Here is a 24,154-nt window from a genome sequence, read left to right on the forward strand (position 1 = left end):
ACAATTTTAAAGGCTATTCCTTTAGGAGAAGATATTCAAACCAAGATTCTTGACAAAGTCATAGAAAATATTATCAAAGAAGAAATGGAATCATTTCACTTTTCTATTCATTCCTATGAGGACGATGAAGGTCCTTATTATCTTGATACAGATGATTTCTTTGAATATCATTAAAAGTTTATATTTGAAGATATGGCAGACCCACCGTGGTCTATAATTCGAGGGTAGAATAATAACCGCACTAGAGGCAGGGGAAGATCATCCCCGTCACAAAGGCCTTCGTATGGTTCTTCATCATCATCTAATAATTTTCCAATTTTATAAATGGGAAACAAGAGTTTGATAAACTCTAAAGTTGGCGAATCATCATCATCAACTCAAAAGGAAGATACTCCTTCAATAAATATGAAAGATATTCCAAAAGACAGTCCATTATATGGACAATTGAAAGCATATTTAGAATCAAAAAAGCAAAAAGATATTTTTGCTTCGATTACTAAAGAAATAGATGATAATAAAAATTATGAAGAGGTACCTACAAAAGAAATTATATTTCTTTTAGAAAACTCTGACATTCAGAGGTAGGACGAACCATGGAAGATTTTCCAAAGATATTTGGTACGAAAATTATATTTCCTAGGTGAGTCATATAAAACTCGCACATATTATAAAATGATATTAATCAAAATAGAAAGTGCAGATTTTCAACATTTCACCATATAAGAGAACGTTTATAACTTCTCAAAAGTAATTATCAAACAAATTATATTTGTTGAAGAATGGGGGATCTCCACTATGAGTGAAAGACAAGTTTTTGTTAATAACATGAACATTAATCTGATATATTGGGATTACATCCAGGCATTTCACAAAGTTTTTTACTATAACAATGATAAACAAAAGCATACTTGTTTTATAAAATTTGTGCTAAGATATTCGATGGAGCCATCCCCAATTGGTTTATTCGATGGTGGACAGACCTACGGTAAAACATTTACCATCTAAATACCTTAATTTATACAAAGAATAGGCAAAGATTTCCCCTTTTCTCATGGAATTATACCTCTCCGATCATATATGTAATCTTGACAAAATTGATCAGATGTATTTCTTTATAGAATTCTCAATACCATGGATCCACAAATGGCTCCCTAAAGTAGGATATACCCCTGATGACAAAATCCTATGCTTATATCGGGTTTATTATAATAATTTTTGGGACAAATTAACCCGAAAAGATCCTAAGACAAAGAAACCATATGGCCAAGAGCTCATCGATAGTATTCGAGCAAAAATACAAGTGTATATAGAGCTACCTAAACAAAAACTAGTAGCTGATGACTCATTTAAACATATGCACGAAGAATTTATGTGCAACAGGGCGATAAAAAGGAAATGATAAATGAATATCTGGAAGAAGTAAAAAGAAATTTGCTTCAAACTTTCACTCAATATGACCAGTCTGACACTTCAATGAAAAGTGAAGCCAGTGATAATATTACTGATGCACAGTCAGATGGACCAAGACATATTTTGTCTGAACATGAATTAGAAAAGGTGGAAGAATTTCTCGAGTCATTACAAGATAAGGAAGATCTCCTTCGGACAACTGTCAAAGGAAAAGGAAAGGCAGAATGAGGCAGTCCTTAAAAACCATTAAACGAATCAGAAGATAGCGAGCCATGAGAGGATATATCCCCAACATATGCAAAGTTCAAAAAATATTTTGATATCTACAGTAGAAATATTGTTTATTTACAGTAGATATATTGTATTACATACCCACATAAGGGACCCACTTGTACTATTTAGGGACCCATATAAGGACTATCCGCGCGGTCATACAGATCTTGCTTGAAACTATATCCTTAAGGTTGCAGTTAGCAAGATTTAAAATCAAAACAAAGAAGATTTTATTTAGTTTAGGACTGTATGGAAGCTTTCACCTGAGTAAGGGGCCTATCAGATATTCCGATACATACTATTATTTATTTGGCAAACTAGCAGTTCTAACAGTGTGAAGGTATTGCCCTTTTTTTCTTTTTCTTTAACAGGGACTTACACCACCACTGCTTGTTAGTATGGACTAATATAGTAGTGCCGGAATTGACTATACCACCATCTCTGAACCAAGTTATGGAACTATGATAAATTCTTCTTAAAAGTTGATTGAGTCTGAATATTTCATATTACATAAAATATACAACTTAGATATCCAGCATAGATATGATATTTTTAGCTGGACATAGTCACGACTTTGGAGAAGATTAATAATTAAAAGATAAAAGATAAAAGATAAAGAGCGTACCTTGCCGTGAAGGCTATATCAAACCTCAAGCTTTTATTTCTTTAATAATTTACAATGAAGAGAGATATATACAAGAGAGAAGGTAAAACTCTGCCTAAGAAGTAAAATGAAATACCCTTTATATAGAAGGGCTAAGGGGACACACAAAATAAAAGATAGTCCTCATATGGGTCCCTAAATAATAGAAGTGGGTCCCTTATGTGGGTATGTAATACAATATATCTACTATAAATAAACAGTGTTTCTACTATAGATATCAAAATAATTTTTTGAACTTTGCATGTTCTGGGGATATATTCTCTCATGGCCCACCATCTTCTGATTCGTTTAATGGTTTTTAAGGACCGCCTCATTCTGCCTTTCCTTTACCTTTGAAAGTTGTCCGAAGGAGATCTTCCTTATCTTGTAATGACTCGAGGAATTCTTCCACCTTTTCTAATTCATGTTCGAACAAAATATGCCTTCGTCCATCTGACTGTGCATCAGTAATATCATCACTGACTTAAGTTTTCATTGAAGTGTCAGACTGGTCATATTGAGTCAAAGTTTGAAGCAAATTTCTTTTTACTTTGTTCAGATATTCATTTATCATTTCCTGTTTATCGCCCTGTTGCACAGAAATTCTTCCTGCAATATGTTTAAATGAGTCATCAGCTACTAGTTTTTGCTTAGGTATCTCTACATATACTTGTACTTTTGCTTGAATACTATCGAAGAGCTCTTGTCCATATGGTTGCTTGGTCTTAGGATATTTTCGAGTTAATTTGTCCCAAAAATTATTATAATAAAACCGATATAAGCATGGGATTTTTTCATTAGGGGTATATCCTACTTCAGGGAGCCATTTGTGGATCCATGGTATTGAGAATTCTATAAAGAAATACATCTGATCAATTTTATCAAGATTACATATATGATCGGAGAGGTATAATTCCATGAGAAAAGGGGAAATCGTTGCCCATTCTTTGTATAAATTAAGGTATTCAGATGGTAAATTTTTTACCGTAGGTCCGTGGAATGTCCACCATCGAATAAACCAATTGGGGATGGCTCCATCCAATATCTTCGCATAATTTTTTATAAATCAAGTGTGCTTATGTTTATCATTATTATAGTAAAAAACTTTGTGAAATGCCTGGATGTAATCCCAATATGTCAGATTAATGTTCATGTTATTAACACAAACTTGTCTTTCACTCATAGTGGAGATCCCCCATTCTTCAACAGATATAATATATTTGATAATTACTTTTGAGAAGTTATAAATGTTCTCTTCTGTGGTGAAATGTTGAAAATCCGCACTTCCTATTTTGATTAATATCATTTTATAATATGTGCGAGTTTTATATGACTCACATGGGAAATATAATCTTCGTACCAAATATCTTTGGAAAATCTTCCATGGTTCGTCCTGCCTCTGAATGTCAGAGTTTTCTAAAAGAAATATAATTTCTTTTGTAGGTACCTCTTCATAATTATTATTATCATCTATTTCTTTAGTAATCAAAGTACAAGTATTTTTTTTGCTTTTATGATTCTAAATATGCTTTCAATTGTCCATATAATGGACTGTCTTCTGGAATATCTTTCATATTTATTGAAGGAGTATCTTCCTTTTGAGTTGATGATGATGATTCGCCAACTTTAGAGTTTATCAAACTCTTGTTTCCCATTTATAAAATTGGAAAATTATTAGATGATGATGAAGAACCATACGAAGGCCTTTGTGATGGGGCTGATCTTCCCCTGCCACTGGTGCGGTTATTATTCCGCCCTCAAATTATAGACCACGATGGGTCTGCCATATCTACAAATATAAACTTTTAATGATATTCAAAGAAATCATCTGTATCAAGATAATAAGGACCTTCATCGTCCTCATAGGAATGAATAGAAAAGTGAAATGATTCCATTTCTTCTTTGATAATATTTTCTATGACTTTGTCAAGAATCTTGGTTTGAATATCTTCTCCTAAAGGGATATCCTTTAAAATTGTTATAAGGGTTTTGTCTTCAAAGAAAGCTGCGAAGTAATGCATGATTAATTTGTTAAGTATTCCCTAGATAGGAAATCTGGTAATGAATTATCAATTTCCTTTTTATACGGGATTTCAAAATCAAATGGGTCTAATTGAGCCTTCCACCTAGCAAATATCAATTTGGAGGCATCATGTTTGAAATCTTTGTCAAACATAAATTTGACTGATTGAGCGTCTGTTTTAATGAGAAATCATTGATTGTATAAATTGTCTTTAAATTTTAAAACACATTTAATAATACATAACATTTCCTGGGCCACTGTTGCATATTTGCATTGGGCCTTTGTCCATTTACCTAAATGGAATCGTATATTCATATTTATCATTGGGATTTATTTGTTTATGTATTGCCCTATAATCAATATTATATGTGTCAGTTTCAATTATTTTTGGCCAAGCTGGGTTAGCTAGTGTTAAACAAGGTAAAGATTTAACACATTGTTTACCAAATTTTACTAATTCAGTTAGACTATCAGTGTTACACCCCATACTTTTTTACCTTGGAACGTATTCTTAAGTCTCTTGAAAGGTTCTTAAGTTTCATGGAAGGATCGTAAGCCTCTTAAGTTTCCTAAAGTTTCTTAAAGCTTCTAAAAGCTTCTTAAGACTTCTTAAGAACCTTAAGCTTCTTAAGTATTGTCATGTGAGCCGTATAATCTATAACACTATCAAACAACTCTAAGGAAAGGAGAATGCGATACCCCATAGTAGAAAAGATTGGAAATAGAGTTATAAGAATCCGGAAGAAGTTGGAGACCGAATGATGAGTCATAGGACACAACTTATTTACGTAAGCTACCAACTTGGAAATCTTACATACTTAAACTACTTGAGTACATATCAAGCTTACGTAGCAAGGATTACATAGATTTGTAAAGCAAGACGAGATTACAAACCCACGAGAAGAAGAAGAGAGCAACACGTGGTAGCATGGGTGAGTGCCATGTGGCAGAAGCTGGAGGTGCCATATGGCAGCAGCTTCAGCAAGGGGTGGGCCTCACCTGCCATGTGGTAGTCCCTAAGTCGAGGAGGTGGTATGTTGTCCCTATGAGGGCTTGACATGTGTCACCACTTGGGGCTTGACATATGTCAAGCCCCAAGTGGTTACTAGAAAATATATAATTTATGACTTTAAGTTCATCTTTATCCAATAAGTCTCATCTTCATCTAAGAATAGTCTAGAAAAACAAAAAGAAGAGAAGGGGAACTTAAGCTAGAGAGAACAAAGAGCTACAGTTTTGGGAGGAGAAAAAGGTAAGTTCTTTGATTATGTTCCGTGAATTAATTATATGAGGTATACTCCGAAGGTATGAAGGTGTTATTAATATAAATTTATGGTTTGTAGCATCCCCAAACGGATAACAAACAGCCACAAAGTTTCAATCACGCTAGAAGAGCTTCCGAGGTGAGTTTTGGTGAGTTTCGGACAAGGTAAGGCTTTCCCTTTCAAATTTAAGTTTATAATGTTGTTGTGGGGTATATTATATGTCTTAAATGAGGCTTGAAGTGGAAAAATTTCATAAGTATGCTTGACGTTAGAAAAAAACTAAATTGAAGTCCCTAGCGTTAAATTGAAGTCGAGTAGTGTGTTGTGATTGTGGTGCGGCAGTTGTAGCTGGTTGGATGGAGTGTTACAGGGATGGAAAGTGTTATAAAAGGGGTGTGGTTACTTCTGGTTGTAGCCACACAACCCTCCATTTCATATTGTTAAAGGTTTTACGAAATAAAGGTTAAAAAAACTGTATTTTCGTATCGTAGTTTGGAGCTAGTTGTTTGGAGCTTGTATTGTGTAAGGTTGAAGTGATTTACTTGTAAATATGATTCTGGTTGTTATTGGTGGTATGTTTTTTGATATTGTGGCTGAGTTAAAATCTCGGGGATGTTGAAGTTATAGGGGATATGCTGCCCGATTTTCGATAGATTCAGAACTAGTAACAAACTAGTCGAGAGTAATGGTTAAGGAAATAACTCCTATGAGTACTTGGGTGTAGAGTTGGAAATTGTAAAGTGAAAGTTCATTAACCTTAGTATTACTCTCATGTTAAATAGGTTCAAGAGACGATGAGGCAAACGTGTAAGAGTAATCCGTAAGAAGTATGTGAAGCTTTCTTTTGGCATATCTTTGGAATAAGTATGTAAAGCTATACTTCTTTTCTTTTGGCATGTCTTAGCCTTAAGTGATTGATATACGAAATGTGGGGATAATTTCATTCATAGAACCCCAAGTATGACTCATAAGACTTATTCACTACTCGATGATAGAATTCCTATACTAGTTGAGTTATTGTCTCTCAAGGCTTGTATATGATGGAGAGTAGTAAGTATGTGAAGTTATCTCCTTTATCTTGTCATGTTTTGACATAAGTACGTAAAGCTATCCTTCTTTCCTCTTGATATGTCTTTGACATAAGTGTGGTGCTATGATGGTAAGGTAATGCAATAATAAAATTATGATACTGAGCCCATGACGGGTTGGGTACGATATATGTAATAATGACTCCTTGAGGAAAAGTAGAGACTAGGTAAAGCTTATTCTTTCTTTTCCTTTGTCATGTCCTAATTGTAAGTAAAATATGATACGAGCTCTAGGTAACTCCACTTTTAAGTCCTAAATGTAATTTGTATCTCTTATTTCCTTCTGAATGTCAAACTCTTGTAGTAAGTTGAACTACTTTCCTTGAATTCCATAGGTTGAGAAGTACTGGATGCATAAGCTCCTAGCCCTAAGGACTATGTGACGACGGGTATCTCTGATTCTATGAAATGTTAGTATTACTTTAGCACGTGTCTAGGGTCCCCGAGATCCTAAGTAATATAGGCCTTAATGGCATTTAGAAGGCACTCGAGATGGCTATACTACTATTCTAGTCCTCAGATGATAGCTTAATCTTCTTACATTGTCGAGTCTCTGATAATGATTTAGATTGTATATGGTTACTCACTACTTGATTCGTGTATACTGTAATACATCTGACACCGAGTCCCATAAAGGGCTGGGTACGGTATATGATGATTATGACACCGAGTCTTATAAAGGGCTAGGTACAGTATATGATAATATGATGACACCGAATCCCATAAAGGGCCGAGTATGGTATATGATGATATGATGACACCGAGTCCCATAAAGGGCCAGGTACAGTATATTATATGTGGATCAAACGGAACGTTCCTCGGTATTATTATATGATACATAAATCAGGCCGAACATTCCTCAACAGTACTATAGGATACGTGGATCGGACCAAACGTTCTTCGGTATTATTATATGATATGTGGATCAGGTCGTCATTCCTCGACATTATTATATGATGTGCGGATCGGGCCGTACGTTCCTCGGTATGTACTTACTATATACATGGATCGGGTTGTACGTTCCATAGAGCTAATAATATGTATGTGCTTATGATAATAGAATGTTGTAGATGGTACACCGAGTCCCTTAACGGGCCAGGCATATTACGTGATGGTAATATGTATGACTTTCTTTTATATGATGCGAGTACGATAAATGGTTAAATGTTATACTTTCCCCCTGCATCCCTACGCCAACGTTAATCTCCTTATGATGTCTATGCTTTACATACTCAGTATATATGTCGTACTGACCCCCTTTTCTTCGGGGGCTGTATTCATGCCCGCAGGTACAGATACACACTTTGGGGATCTATCAGCATAGGAGTTCCACTCAGCAGTTCAGAAGCGCTCTATTGTGCCGGAGCCTAGTTTTGGTATTAACCTTTGATGTATATATTTATTTGTTCATAGGATACGACCGGGGCCCTGTCCTGCCTTATATTACTGTTCTTACTCTTAGAGGTTTGTGGACATGTATGTGTATTGTGTATGGATTATATATGCATGTATGTACAGTGGTGCCTATGATAATCCTCGCCGGCTTATATGTTATCCTGCCTGTTGATGTGCTATAACTTAAACAGGGGACATATTTACTTACAGATAGCTGGGACATACGTGAGTGCCCAGTTCGGGCACCCATCACGGTCTACGGGGTTGGGTAGTGACAATCAGTCCAGGGAGATTTATGATTCTTTTTTAGTCGTTCATATAATGGAGATAAGTCTCGAGATAGATTTTTATATAATAGAGAAATATAATTTAAGCTTCCTAAAAATCTTTGAAGCATAGTTTTATCCGTGATTATATCAGGAAATTTTGAAGCAAAATCAATTGAACGCTTAATAGGTGTGATATTGCCTTGACAAATATTATGTCCGAGGAATTTAACTTCTGTTTGGAATAAACTCATTTTTGGTTTAAATATAACCAGACCTTTTTGTATAACTATCTTTTTGAAAATATCCAGATGTTTGATATGAGTTTCAAAAGTTTTTGAGTAGACCAATATATTATCAATATAAATGATGATAAAATCCAAATAGGGATTAAAGATATCATTCATATTTTTTTGAAATTCAGAAGGGGCATTTTTTAATCCAAAAGGCAGTACGTTCCATTCATATTGCCCAAAAGGAACATTAAAAGCAGTTCTATAAGTATGTTCCTTAAAAATTTGAATTTGCCAATATCCTGATTTTAAATTAAATTTTGAGAATATATTGGTGTCATATAATCTTGATAATAAGTCTCTTTTATTTGGAATAGGATATCTAATCCATTTTAAAAACTTATTAAGTGGTTTGTAATTTATTACTAACCTAGGTACACCACGTTCCTTTTCAGCTGCATTATTAACATAAAAGGCAGTACAAGACCATGGTGATTTAGATGTTTTTATTAAACCCTTCTATAGGAGATTATCAATTTCCTTTTTACAGAATTCTACTAACTCAGCGTTCATCTGACAAGGACATGACCAAGTGGGAATATTTTCTTCAGAAAAATCACTTCATATGGAAGAGTTACTATATATTTCTTTCTATTCCAGAAAGCACTGGAATGATTGGTACAAACATCAATAGCCAATTGTTTAGAGATTAATTTAATCTTTTCTTGAACCTTAGCAAATTTTATAGTATCATAAATATTTAAACTGTATATTTCCAGTTGTAAAGAATCTACATGCTTTTGTTTCATATGGATTAAAACATTTATGTCTCTAGTAACTGGTTCAGTTATGAATGAAAAAGTTATTTTTTTATTTTTATAATTGGTAGTAAATCCTTTTGCATCTATTTTTGAAAAAGAATATATTGTATTAATGAAAGGGGTTCCAAGTATAATTGGAGGATGCATTTGATCTTTTACTAATAAAAAGAAATGAGGAATGCACACCTTATTTTGGCAAATATAAGTATTAGATAATTTGTATTTTATATCTAAAGTATGTCCAGATGCAGATTTAACTGCATGAGTAGTTTTTTCAAAATATCTTGAAGGAATTAATCCTTCTTGAATGCAGCTAACATCTACTCCACTATCAATCATGACAGTGTTAGTAATGGTGAATTTATTATTAATAAGAATGGTACATTTAATATATCAAGGATGAGCAGTTACTATCTGAAGCATTCCTAAAAATGAATTTTGTTTAGGTGAAAGGTCTTCATCATCACCTTCACTTAGATCTAAATCAATGATTTTTCCTTCCCTTTATTAATGGAAGAGGTGTCTGTATCATTAGTCTCTAGTTGAGAGATCCTATGATCATAAATCATCTGATTCTGTTAAAGAGATTTAATTTATTTTTTAAGGTTTTCAATTTCAAATTTTAAATCATCTAGAGAAGTATCTCTTACTGTGGTATTAGTTTTTGTATCAAGACGAGCCAGAACTTCTGTTAGGGAGTATGGTTTTGAATTAATATCAATTTTGGATTTAAGTTTATTAGACTGAGAGCTGGTTGCAGAAGCCATATTAATGATTTTGCTCTTAGTTTCTTCATCCGAAATTTCTTTCAGTAGTTCATGTAACGACCCTTTAGGTCGTTTTGAGTACTAGGGCTTTTTATTTCATAAAAGACTCACCCCTTAAGTTTTTAATTGGGTATTTTGGACTTTTCCATAACTATGGTTATTTAATTGAGGGATGAATTTAGATAATCTATTTAGTTAATGGGCTAAAGTGATAATTTATTTAATAACCTATACCTTTTATTTTATATTTATTAAAATAAGTAGTAGAATTTATTATTTTTAGTACATAATTATCTTAGAAAAAGAACAAAGAGGAGGAAATTAGGTTAAGGAGATTCCGGTGGTACATCGACTGCAAAACGAATATCAATTTTCTTCAGGTAAACATCCCACGCCGCCCAATTTTCCTATTATGAATATAGATAGTCATGTATTACTTGTTATTGTATTATATAATTGGAAGGAGAGAATGAAGTGGCAGGAAAAGGATGAACGATGTAGATAATGATAAGTGGAGTTGCTGTGTTGTTCATGGTTTTCTTTGGATTTGGTGGGGACATGCATTTAATTCTACCTGGCAATTCTTGGCATATAATAGTCATTAGAATATAATGAAATTATTATGCATAGAAAATATAAGATACTAACTAGTAAAATTTAGGCATATAGGCGAGTGTACACAGAAATTTTGGTGGGTAATTAAGTGTGTTCATGGTTTAAGTACTGTTTTGTGTAGTTAAGTCCTAGTTATCATATTATAATTCAAGTTTTGATATATTAAGATAGGTAATTAAATATTAGGTGTATTGTATAATATGAAAATGATTAGAATTAAATTATTTGTAGAAATTAAAACTTAACCTTACACTTGAGATTTAGAAAATTGATTATAGTAATATGAGTGTCTACGGACTAGTTTACTTATGAATATTATATATTTGATAGATCGGAAACGTTTTGAGGCATTGAAAAAAGGAAAGACGTTGGTGGATTAGCTTGCTTTACTTCGGTTCTTCGGTTGAGGTAGGTTATTGTTTTATTCTATATCATAGATAGACTCTTAATAGTGATTGATATTTATTGAGTAATGTGTGAAGTTTACTACGCATTTAATTGTTGTGGTTTGGATGGTTGATATGTTGTTGTGATTGGTCTAAAATCCCGAGATCGTGAAATCCATAATTTTGAACTTGCCCTATCAAAAATGGTGCCTTGAATAAAGAAGGTTTGATGAAATATTGTTAATGAAGTGAAATGTAATCATGAAGACATGATAAATTAATTATATTTAGATCGGGTGTCATATTCCGACACGGTATATTTGGATCATGTATCACGTTTCGACACGATATATTTAGATCGAGTGTCACGTTCCGATACGGTATATTTGGATCGGGTGTAACATTCCGGCACAGTAATATGAAAGAAAAACAAATTAAAATGAATTAATACTACCCAATCTCCAAAACTCATTTTTCAAAAGAGTGTGATGTAGAGGCCTAAGTCCTCATGTGTGATCTTGATATTGTTGACTGGTTATGTAATTGTTTATTGGTTGCCACCTGTTAAGTATTATGGTTGATTTTTCACTATTATTTTATGTATATTAATTCCTATTTTGAGTCGGCCGATGATAGCTACTCAGTACATGTTGTCCTGTACTGACCCCTACTTGTATCTTTTCTTGTTTTATTTTATGGAGTGTAGCGAGTGTTCCACCAACTTTGACACGACTTCAGCTCTAGTCAGTCTCAAAATCATCAGATTTCAGGGTGAGCTATCCTTCTAGCTCGTAATAAATTTTCTCGGTTATGGCATGGTGTCTTTAGTTTTCGGACACATTTTGTTATTTGTTTATTTTAGTGTTTGATACTTCCAAACTTAGTTTTAGAAATTAGATGTCCTTAATGTAATGACTTTCAGGTTTTGGGAAAACATATTTAATTGAGCTTCCACGTTATTATCATATTTATTAGTTGGGGTTTGTATCGTTGGTTCTCCCACCTAAGAGTTTAAGTGTGGGTGCCACTCATGACCCATTTTGGGTCATGACAAACTTGGTATCAGAGCTTTAGGTTCATTGATCTCATCACACAAGGACAGGTCTAGTAGAGTCTTGCGAAATGGTACGGGAACACCTTTAATTTTCTTCGAGAGGCTACAGGACTCTAGGAAAACTCCATTCCTTCTTTCTTTCGTGCTATTACTTGAATCCAATTGGTATCTAAGTGATACAAATTGGTATCTGACCTTCTTCACTTTACTTTTGCAGATGGTTAGAACTAGAGCAACAAGAGCACCTGAGCCAGCCATTGGGGCTGTAGGCAGAGGAAGAGTAGCAATGAGAGGCCGTGGTAGAGGCCGCGGGAGAAAGCCCACCTGGGGCACGGTCCAAACAGTTGGTCCAGCCAGGGAAAGAGCAGCGACCCCTCCACTGGCTGATGAGGTAGTTAGAGATGATGTTGAGGTGGAGGAGGAGCAGGTTCATGAGAGGAAAGCACCACCCCAGCCTACTCCAGAGATGATCCACCAGGTTTTTACCTATCTTAGTGGGTTATCCAATCAGGGACAAGCTCCCCCAGCACCTCATATTCTAGGAGTTCAACATGCAGCTATTATGGCTCCCCGCATGACTGCGTCCTTGGGAACAAGCATGTTTCCTCAATTGACTACAGGGCCGGTAATGACAAGTAACCAGCATGATCTCTTTGTTAAGTTCTTGAAGTTGAAACCCCCAGTCTTCAGGGGTACTGAATCTGAGGATGCCTATGATTTCCTTGTTGATTGTCATGAGTTGCTTCATAAAATGAATATAGTAGAGTGATTTGGTGTTGAGTTTGTGACATACCAGTTTCAAGGAGACGCCAAAATATAGTGGCGGTCTCACGTGGAGTGCCGACCAATAAAGGTACCACCTATGACCTAGGCAACCTTTTCTGACTGTTTTATGGAGAAGTGTATTCCCCGGACCTTAAGGTACAGGAGGAGAGACGAGTTCCTGAATATAGAGTAGGGGAGGATGTTTGTTGCCGCTTATAAGGCTAAGTTTCGTGCCTTAGCCAGATATGCTACTCAACTTTGCTTCACTGCAGAAGAGAGGATTCGCCGCTTTGTGAAGGGATTAAGGTCAGATTTACGGATTCCAGCTTTACAGGTTGATGCTTCAGCAAAATCCTTTTAGTAAGTGGTTGATTTTGTGATAGAAGTGGAGGGGGTGAAGCCAGATAACTTTGCTAAAGAGACAATGTTTAAGAAGTTTCGTAAGGGAGGTGAGTTTAGTGGTTCTTACTCCAGAGGATAGAGTTTTGGAGATTATTTAACCCATCCTATTCAGTCTTCATTGCAGGTTTCAGATGGAGGTCCGTTAAAGACTAGTCAGCCCTTTTCTAATTTTGGGGGTTATCTTCAATCTTCTTCGTTTTCATAGAGACCCACTCTTGATCCTAAGACTTGTTATGGATGTGGTGAGCCTGGACATATCAGAAAATATTTTCCAAGATAGAATCAGACTTGGCATGACCAGGGTTATAGAGCTCCAACAGTTAGAGGTGGAGGCGACAGCTATGGTAGAGGTCGTCATTCTAGAGGACATGGTGGCCAAGGTCGTGGTGGTCGCCAGTCCAACCGGGGTGGTGGGCAGGTTGGAACTACTAGAGTACAGCCCAGCAAGGGAAATGATTAGACAGGCAACAGAGCCCATTGTTATCCTTTCCCTAGGAGGTCAGAGGCAGAGGCATCCGATGCTGTTATCACAAGTACTCTTCTGGTCTGTGATAGCTTGGCTTTCATATTATTTGATCCTGGATCCATATTTTCTTATGTATCTTCCTCATTTGCTGATGGACTTGATTTACATTGTGACTTACTTGACATGCCTATTCGTTTTTCTACACCTGTTGGTGAGTCTGTGCTAGTTGAGAAAGTGTATAGGTCTTGTTTTGTGACTTTTATGAGGAATAGAACTTATGTAGATTTGATTATTCTGGAGATGGTTGACTTTGATGTAATCTTGGGTATGACTTGGCTCTCTCCAAATTTTGCTATCTTAGACTGCAATGCTAAGACTGTGACATTAGCCAAGCCTGGGATGGATCAGTTGGTATGGGAGGGTGACTATCTTCCCGCCCAGTTCGGGTTGTCTCTTTTCTTCGTGCTAAAAGGTTGGTGAGTAAGGGTTGTTTAGCCTTTCTAGCACATCTCAGGGATGATAGTTCTGAAGTGCCATCGATTGAGTCTATTTCGATAATGCGTGAGTTTATGGATGTTTTCCCCGCAGACTTACCTGGTATGCCACCTGATAGGGATATAGATTTTTGTATCGATCTGGAGCTCGGTACTCGCCCTATTTCTATTTCACCTTATAGAATAGCCATAACTGAGTTGAGGGAGTTGAAGGCCCAACTTCAGGAGTTGTTGGGTAAAGGTTTTATTAGACTGAGTGCCTCTCCTTGGGGTGCTCCAGTCTTATTTGTAAAGAAGAAGGATGGTAGCCTTCGTATGTGCATAGACTACAGGTAGCTGAACAAGGTGACTATTAAAAATAGGTATCCCCTTCCTCGCATTGATGACTTATTCGATCAGTTGGAGGGTGCTTGTGTTTTATCAAAAATTGATTTGAGGTCTGGTTATCATCAGCTGAAAATACGGGCAACAGATGTACCGAAGACGACTTTCCGAACTAGGTATGGTCACTATGAATTCTTGGTAATGTCTTTTGGGCTTACAAATGCGCCTGCTGCTTTCATGAGTCTGATGAATGGAATCTTTAAGCCATATTTGGACCTCTTTGTTATTGTTTTTATTGATGGCATATTGATCTACTCAAAGAGCCGAAAAGAACATGAAGAGCATCTGAGAACTGTTCTGGGATTGTTAAGGGAGAAGAGGTTATATGCCAAATTCTCCAAGTGTGAGTTCTGGCTTGATTCAGTGTCTTTCTTAGGGCACGTGGTTTCTAAAGATGGAGTGATGGTGGATCCCCAGAAGATTGAAGCAGTGAAGAGTTGGGCAAGGACCACTAATGTCTCAGAGGTAAGGAGCTTTATTGGTTTGGCTAGCTACTACCACCGGTTCGTCAAGGGATTTGCTTCTATTGCTTCCCAGCTGACTAATCTGACCAAGCAGAAAGTTCCATTTGTGTGATCGGATGAGTGTAAAGAGAATTTTCTGAAATTCAAGACCTTATTGACTACTGCACCGATTCTTGCCCTGCCAGTAGAAGGTAAGAATTTCATTGTTTATTATGATACATCATATTCTGGTTTAGGTGCAGTGCTAATGTAGGAGAAGAAGGTAATTGCTTATGCTTCAAGGCAATTAAAGGTGCATGAGCGTAATTACCCCACTCATGATTTGGAGTTAGCTGCAGTTGTATTTGCACTGAAGCAGTGGAGACATTATCTATACGGGGTGAAGTGTAAAGTGTATACAGATCATCGCAGCTTACAACATGTGTTCACTCAGAGAGACTTGAATTTGAGGCAAAGGAGGTGGATGGAATTGTTAAAGGACTATGATATCACTATTCGTTATCACCCCAAAAAAGCTAATATAGTGGTCGATGCCTTGAGCAGAAAAGAAGGGAGCATGGGAAGTTTAGCTCATTTACAAGTTTCCCAACGCCCATTGGCTAGAGAGGTTCAAACTCTGGCTAATGACTTTATGAGACTGGAAGTAATGGAGAAATGAGGATTTTTGGCCTGTATGGAGGTAAGATCTTCTTTCCTTGACAAGATTAAAGAAAAGCAATTTGATGATGAGAAGATGAGCCAGATTCGTGATATGGTCTTGCAGGGAGAGGCCAAAGAGGCTATGATCGATGAGGAAGGCATCTTGAGGATTAAAGGGTGGGTATGTGTGCCCCATATTGATACTTTGATCTAGACTATTCTTGCAGAGGCTCATAGTTCGAGGTACTCTATACATCCTGGTGTAACCAAGATGTATCACGATCTGAGATAACATTATTGGTGGAGCAGAATGAAGCGTGACATTGCTGATTTTGTTGCCCATTGTCCAAATTATCAGCAGGTAAAATATGAACACCAAAGGCCTGGAGGGACACTTCAAAGAATGCCTATTCCTGAATGGAAGTGGGAAAGGATTGCAATGGATTTTATGGTCAGACTTCCAAAGACATTGGGTAAGTTTGATTCTATATGGGTGATTGTTGACAGGTTAACTAAGTATGCTCACTTCATTCCAGTCAAGGTGACTTATGATGCTGAGAAGTTAGCCAAACTCTATATCCGCGAGATTGTTCGATTACATGGAGTTCCGGTTTCTATCATTTCAGATAGAGGTATGTAAGTTACTTCTAACTTTTGGAGGACCTTGCATGTTGAGTTAGGCACTAGATTGGATCTTAGTACTGCATTTCACCCTCAAACCGATGGGCAGTCTGAGAGGACAATTCAAGTGCTGGAGGATATGTTTCATGCATGCGTGATAGATTTTGGCGGTCATTGGGATCAGTTCCTACCTTTGGCAGAGTTTTTGTACAATAATATCTATCACTCGAGTATTGATATGGCTCCGTTTGAAGCATTATATGGGAGGAGATGTAGGTCTCCTATTAGTTGGTTTGATGCATTTGAGGTGAGACCTTGGGGAACTGATCTTTTGAGGGAATCATTAGAGAAGGTGAAATTCATTCAGAAGAAACTTCTAGCAGCTCAGAGCAGGCAGAAAGAGTATGCAGACCGAAAGGTCAGGGACATGGAGTTTATGGAGGGAGAGCAAGTGTTGTTGAAGGTTTCACCCATGAAGGGTGTGGTGAGATTTGGTAAGCGAGATAAGCTCAGTCTGAGGTATATTGGGCCATTTGAAGTCCTTAAGCGTGTTGGGGAGGTGGCTTATGAATTGGCCTTACCTCCAGGTTTGTCTGGAGTGCACCCAGTGTTTCATGTGTCTATGCTAAAGAAATATAATGGTGATGGAAACTATATTATTCATTGGAATTCGGTCTTGCTTGAAGAGAATTTGTCTTATGAGGAGGAGATTATAGCAATTCTTGATAGGCAGGTCCGTAAGTTGAGGTCAAGGGAGATTGCGTCTGTGAAGGTTCAATAGAAGAATCGTCCAATTGAGGAGTCTACTTGGGAGATTGAGGCTGATATGCGTGGAAAATATCCATATTTGTTCGTCGGGTCAGGTACCATTTTCCATCCTTACTCTTCTTTTGACCATTCGAGGACGAATGATAGGTAAATTAATATCTGTTGTAATGACCCTTTAGGTCTTTTTGAGTACTAGGGCTTTTTATTTCATAAAAGACTCACCTCGTAAGTTTTTAATTGGGTATTTTGGACTTTTCCATAACTATGGTTATTTAATTGAGGGATGAATTTAGATAACCTATTTAGTTAATGGGCTAAAGTGATAATTTATTTAATAACCTATACCTTTTATTTTATATTTATTAAAATAAGTAGTAGAATTTATTATTTTTAGTACATAATTATCTTAGAAAAAGAACAAAGAGGAGGAAATTAGGTTAAGGAGATTCCGGTGGTACATCGACTGCAAAACGAATATCAATTTTCTTCGGGTAAACATCTCACGCCGCCCAATTCTCCTATTATGAATATAGATAGTCATGTATTACTTGTTATTGTATTATATAATTGGAAGGAGAGAATGAAGTGGCAGGAAAAGGATGAACGATGTAGATAATGATAAGTGGAGTTGCTGTGTTGTTCATGGTTTTCTTTGGATTTGGTGGGGACATGCATTTAATTCTACCTGGCAATTCTTGGCATATAATAGTCATTAGAATATAATGAAATTATTATGCATAGAAAATATAAGATACTAACTAGTAAAATTTAGGCATATAGGTGAGTGTACACAGAAATTTTGGTGGGTAATTAAGTGTGTTCATGGTTTAAGTATTGTTTTGTGTAGTTAAGTCCTAGTTATCACATTATAATTCAAGTTTTGATATATTAAGATAGGTAATTAAATATTAGGTTTATTGTATAATATGAAAATGATTAGAATTAAATTATTTGTAGAAATTAAAACTTAACCTTACACTTGAGATTTAGAAAATTGATTATAGTAATATGAGTGTCTACGGACTAGTTTACTTATGAATATTATATATTTGATAGATCGGAAATGTTTTGAGGCATTGAAGAAAGGAAAGACGTTGGTGGATTAGCTTGCTTTACTTCGGTTCTTCGGTTGAGGTAGGTTATGGTTTTATTCTATATCATAGATAGACTCTTAATAGTGATTGATATTCATTGAGTTATGTGTGAAGTTTACTACAAATTTAATTATTGTGGTTTGGATGGTTGATATGTTGTTGTGATTGGTCTGAAATCCCGAGACCGTGAAATCCATAATCTTGAAGTTGACCTATCAAAAATGGTGCCTTGAATAAAGAAGGCTTGATGAAATATTGTTAATGAAGTAAAATGTAATCATGAAGACATGATAAATTAATTATAATTAGATCGGGTGTCATATTCCGACACGGTATATTTGGATCAGGTGTCACGTTCCGACATGATATATTTGGATCGGGTGTCACGTTCCGACACGATATATTTGAATCGGGTGTCACGCTCCGACATGGTATATTTGGATCGGGTGTCACGTTCCGGCACAGTAATATGAAAGAAAAACAAATTAAAATGACTTAATACTACCCAATCTCCAAAACTCATTTTTCAAAAAAGTGTGATGTAGAGGCCTGAGTCCTCATGTGTGATCTTGATATTGTTGACTGGTTATGTAATTGTTTATTGGTTGCCACCTGTTAAGTATTATGGTTGATTTTTCACTATTATTTTATGTATATTAATTCCTATTTTGAGTCGGCCGATGATATCTACTCAGTACATGTTGTCCTTTACTGACCCCTACTTGTATCTTTTCTTGTTTTATTTTGTGTAGTGCAGTGAGTGTTCCACCGACTTCGACTTGAGCTCAGCTCTAGTCAGTCTCCAGAACAACAGATTTCAGGGTGAGCTATCCTTCTAGCTCGTGATAGATTTTCTCGGTTATGGCATAGTGTCTTTAGTTTTCAGACACATTTTGTTATTTGTTTATTTTAGTGTTCGATACTTCCAAACTTAGTTTTAGAAATTAGATGTCCTTAATGTGATGACTTTCAGGTTTTGGAAAAACATATTTAATTGAGCTTCCGCGTTATTATCATATTTATTAGTTGTGGTTTGTATCGTTGGTTCTCCCACCTAGGAGGTTAAGTGTGGTGCCACGCATGACCCATTTTGGGTCGTGACAGTTCAATTACTGTCACGCCCCGAAAGGGTACCCTAGGCGTGGCCGGCACTCAGAAACCATCTCTGTCTTCCGAGAAAACCACTTGGTCTCATTACTCATTTGTTCATCAGCGGAAGACTTAAGAATACTAATGTGGGCTTGTCATCATCAACATCAAAGGAAAAATATATAATTCTTAGAAGAAGTAGTTTCTAAGGAGAACTACTCTGATTACATCATCAAACTCTGTCTATGAAGCCTCTAATACTCTTAGATAGTGCCAATGACATGTCCATGGCTATCTTAAAAGAAACATAATACTCAAAAATAATAAAAGGATAGAGAGTTCCTCCGAATACAAGAAGGACTCACCAAATAGCTGAAAAATAATGATCTTCAACGATGCGCCTGTTGAGGATCTCTAACACCTGTATCTGCATCATAAAACGATGCAGGTCGAATGATGTCAGTACGTGGAATATACGAGTATGTAAAATGATAGGAAAGTAAGGACAGATATCAAGAAATGCCTCTTAGGAAAACTCGGCTCAGAACTCAATATCATCTCAACATCAATATGTAATGCAAGTTTAAAAATAATAATAATAATAATAAAAATAATAGTAATAAGCAATGCTTACTCAGTTGAGAGTTTCTCTAACCGACAACCATCACTTATGAGCTAGCGATGATACAACGAAGCGATGTCGTTGCCACATCTATCCAATACCTTGCCAGGATAAAGGACATCACCATCTTGGATCCACTCATCAAAGTCCACTTTTTTGGGACTTAAGAGGCATAGCCTCCATCCTACGCTGGCTACGTATTTCTGGGATTTGAGTCAATTTAAACTCTTACCCAACTCGATGCTCAATACTACTCCCAAAATATGTGCTCATATTAATCTCATCATCTAGTCTCATTGGACTTTAATTTAAATCATCAAACTCATCTCATTACCTCTTCATCAATCATTATACTTTAAAAACATCATTTTCATCTCATCAAAATATTATTTACTCAAATTCATTTAAACTCAACTCTTTTGCTCTATTAAAACTCAATAAAATATATATATAGTATAAATTTATATCACTCTTTTTATCAATGAAAATATTAGAAAAGCCAATATCTTTACTCAAAACATGTGTAAAAATATTCATGAACATCAAATCAATTAGGATTAATAGGAAAGTAGCCATGAACAATAATTCCAATAATATGAGAGATAACAATAATAATAATAATAATATTAATGCATAAATATATATAACTCAATAGAAGAAGAATTAATTCATTTAGAATTCAAGATTTAGATACAAATCAACTATAACTCAATTATAATGAATTTAAATATTGGGCGCATGGACGAACTCAATCTGATGCTATGAAAGCCTTACATACCTTAAATTCGAAGCTTTACTCCGAATTGGAACACTCTTGGACCCCTAGCCTTTTTTTCTCGCCGGAGCATTTTGTGTACTATCCGGAGTATAAGAATCACCGGAGTAGTATTTTTATACTACTAAAACTAAAACTATATTTGAGAATGAGTAAAGAAGTATATAGAGAGAAGAATTGCTTAAAAAAGCTTGATGAATAAAATGAGGAAATAAGGTGGATATTTATAGGTGTGGAGGAGGAACTTAACAATAAATAAAATTAATTACAAAGGATGATATTGAAAATTCAATGGAGGATTTTGATGTCATGGATGATGTCAAATGGTTCTAGATCTTTCTATGGTAGGTGAGATGAGATCTCATTTAATGGAATATCCATTTTTGAAGCTGCGTTTGAATAAGATAAATTCCTTATTAGGATTTGGTGTCTTAATAAGAATTATAGATCTAGAAGTCTAGTTTCAGTTAGGTTAAGAATCATCCAATTTGGAGTATCCTACAATGAGATATTATATTTCTTCTATAAATACTCTATTCCGTCACAGCACCATATCTTGAAAGAATTAATTTATTTGACCTACCTACCCTCCGAATCTTGAGATATGGTCTGCATGAAAGTTGTAGGTAATGTCGTTGTGGTTACTCAGAAATTTGAATAACCTAATTTGGACTATTCTATAAAAGGTTATGCCCAAATTACTTTAGGCATGAGAGAACATGATCAAAATACTTTAGGCATGAGAGAACATGATCAAAATACTTTTAGAACATGATCAAAATACTTTAGAACATGATCAAAATACTTTAGGCATAAGAGAACATGATCAAAATACTTTAGAACATGATCAAAATACTTTAGAACATGATCAAAATCTTTTCATGCCTTCATATAAGGACTTTTGATAAATCAACAATTTAATGCATTTAAAAGCCAATATAAGTTAATATAAGATAGGTAATTAAACTTCAAATATTTAATAATCTATGTATTATGATATGAAAAACCCATAAAGTTTCATGCTTGAATTAAATAGAAAATTTTGATAATTCATTTGGACTTCATGAAAGAAAGGATCCATGAATCAATAAAATTTAGAGGGTGTTACAATATCTCCTCCTTGGAATCATTCATCCTCAAATGAATATGAAACTAGGAGACATCAAGAATGAGTACCATCAAGACATCAATTTCTCGAAAACTCCATGACTAAAATTCAAGAATATACATCGACTCAAAGGTAGGAGTAAGGAATATTACCTTGAACATCATCATCGGAAGCCACAAATAGATGAGGATATTTAGCGTTCATATCTTCTTCAGCTTCCCATATAGCCTCTTCAACAAATTAATTTTGCCATAGGACTTTGACAGATGCCACTTCCTTAGTTCTTAATTTGCGAACCTGACGATCAAGAATCTGAACTAGAATCTCTTCATAACTCAAACTCTCTTTCACACCAATGCTCTCAGTCGGGACAGCAAGTGAAGGATCTCCCAAACACTTCTTAAGCATAGATATGTGAAACACAAGATGAATAGCGGCTAATTCTAGGGGCAACTCCAATTCATAGGCTACATTACCTACCCTCCTCATAATCTGATAAGGACCAATATAGCGGGGACTAAGCTTCCCTTTCTTTCCAAATCTCATCACACCCTTCATGGGTGAAACTTTTAAGTATACCAATCGTACACTTCGAACTCCAAATCTCTCCTCATAACATCAGTGTAGGATTTTTGGCGGCTCTGAGAAGTCTTGAACCTTTCTTGGATGGTTTTCACCTTCTTCATAGCTTTATGAACCAAGTCCGGTCCAATCAATGCAGCTTCACCAACTTCAAACCAACCAATTGGTGATCTACATCTCCTCTCATACAAAGCTTCATAAGGAGCCATTTGAATACTCGAATGGAAACTATTATTATATGCAAACTCAATAAGAGGTAAATGATCATCCCAATTACCTTTGAAGTCAATGACACAGGCTCTTAACATATCCTCCAAAGTCTGTATCGTACGCTCTGCCTGGCCATTTGTTTGCGGATGAAAAGCAGTACTAAGGTTCACTCTTGAACCCAAACCCTTCTGAAATGACTTCCAAAACTGAGCAGTAAATTGAGATCCCCTATCAGAGATGATAGACAAAGGAACTCCATGCAGTCTAACAATCTCTCTAAGATAAAGTTTGGCATAATCCTCTGCAATGTTTGTAGTTTAACTGGCAAGAAATGAGCCGATTTGGTCATCTTATCCACAATCACCCAAATAGAGTCATGTTGTTTGCGGGTTCGTGGTAAATAAGTAATGAAGTCCATATTGATCATTTCCCACTTCTATTCTGGGATCTCTATATTCTGAGCCACTCCACAAGGCCTTTGGTGCTCAACTTTAACTTGTTGGCAGTTCGGGCACTTGGACACAAGCTCTGCTATATCTCTTTTCATTCCACTCCACCAGTATACTTCTCTCAAGTCGTGGTACATCTTTGTTGAACCTAGGTGGATGGAATACCTAGAATTATGGACTTCTGCCATGATTCTCTCTCGAATACCATCAACACTTAGAACACATAATCTTCCTTGATATCTCAACACTCCATCTCTCTCTTTGGTAAAAGCCATTACCTTCTGCTTATGAACCTCATCCTTCAGTTGAAAAAGAATGGGATCCTGATCTTGCTTTCCTTTCACCTCTTCAACTAGAGATAATTCAGCTCTATTTCGGACTATTATTCCACCCTCACTAGAGTCAATAAGTTAAACTCCTAAATGTGCAAGTCTATGCACTTCCTTTGCCAAATCCTTCTTTTCCTCTTCCACATGGGTTATACTCCCCATAGATAACCTACAAAGAGCATCAACAACTATGTTTGCTTTACCTGAGTGGTAGAGAATGCTCATGTCATAATCCTTGAGCAACTCTAGCCATTTTATTTGCCTCAAATTCAACTCCTTCTGGCTGAATACATATTGTAAGCTCTTATGGTCTGTGAACACATCCACATGTACACCATAAAGATAGTGACACCAGATCTTAAGAGCAAATACCACAGCTGCCAACTTAAGGTCATAAGTGGGGTAGTTCCTCTCATGAGTCTTAAGCTGTCTGGAGGCATAGGCAATGACCTTACCTTTCTGCATCAATACACATCCCAAGCCAACTCTAGAAGCATCACAATAGATTACAAAACCATCCATTCCTTCGGGTAGGGATAGTACTGGAGCAGTAGTCAATCTAGCTTTCAACTCTTGAAAACTTTTCTCACAAGCATCAGACCATTAAAACTTAGCCTTCTTCTGAGTCAGCTTAGTCAATGGTGAGGATATGGA

This window comes from Solanum dulcamara, chromosome 2, assembly GCF_947179165.1.
Source record: "Solanum dulcamara chromosome 2, daSolDulc1.2, whole genome shotgun sequence".
Taxonomy (NCBI): domain Eukaryota; kingdom Viridiplantae; phylum Streptophyta; class Magnoliopsida; order Solanales; family Solanaceae; genus Solanum; species Solanum dulcamara.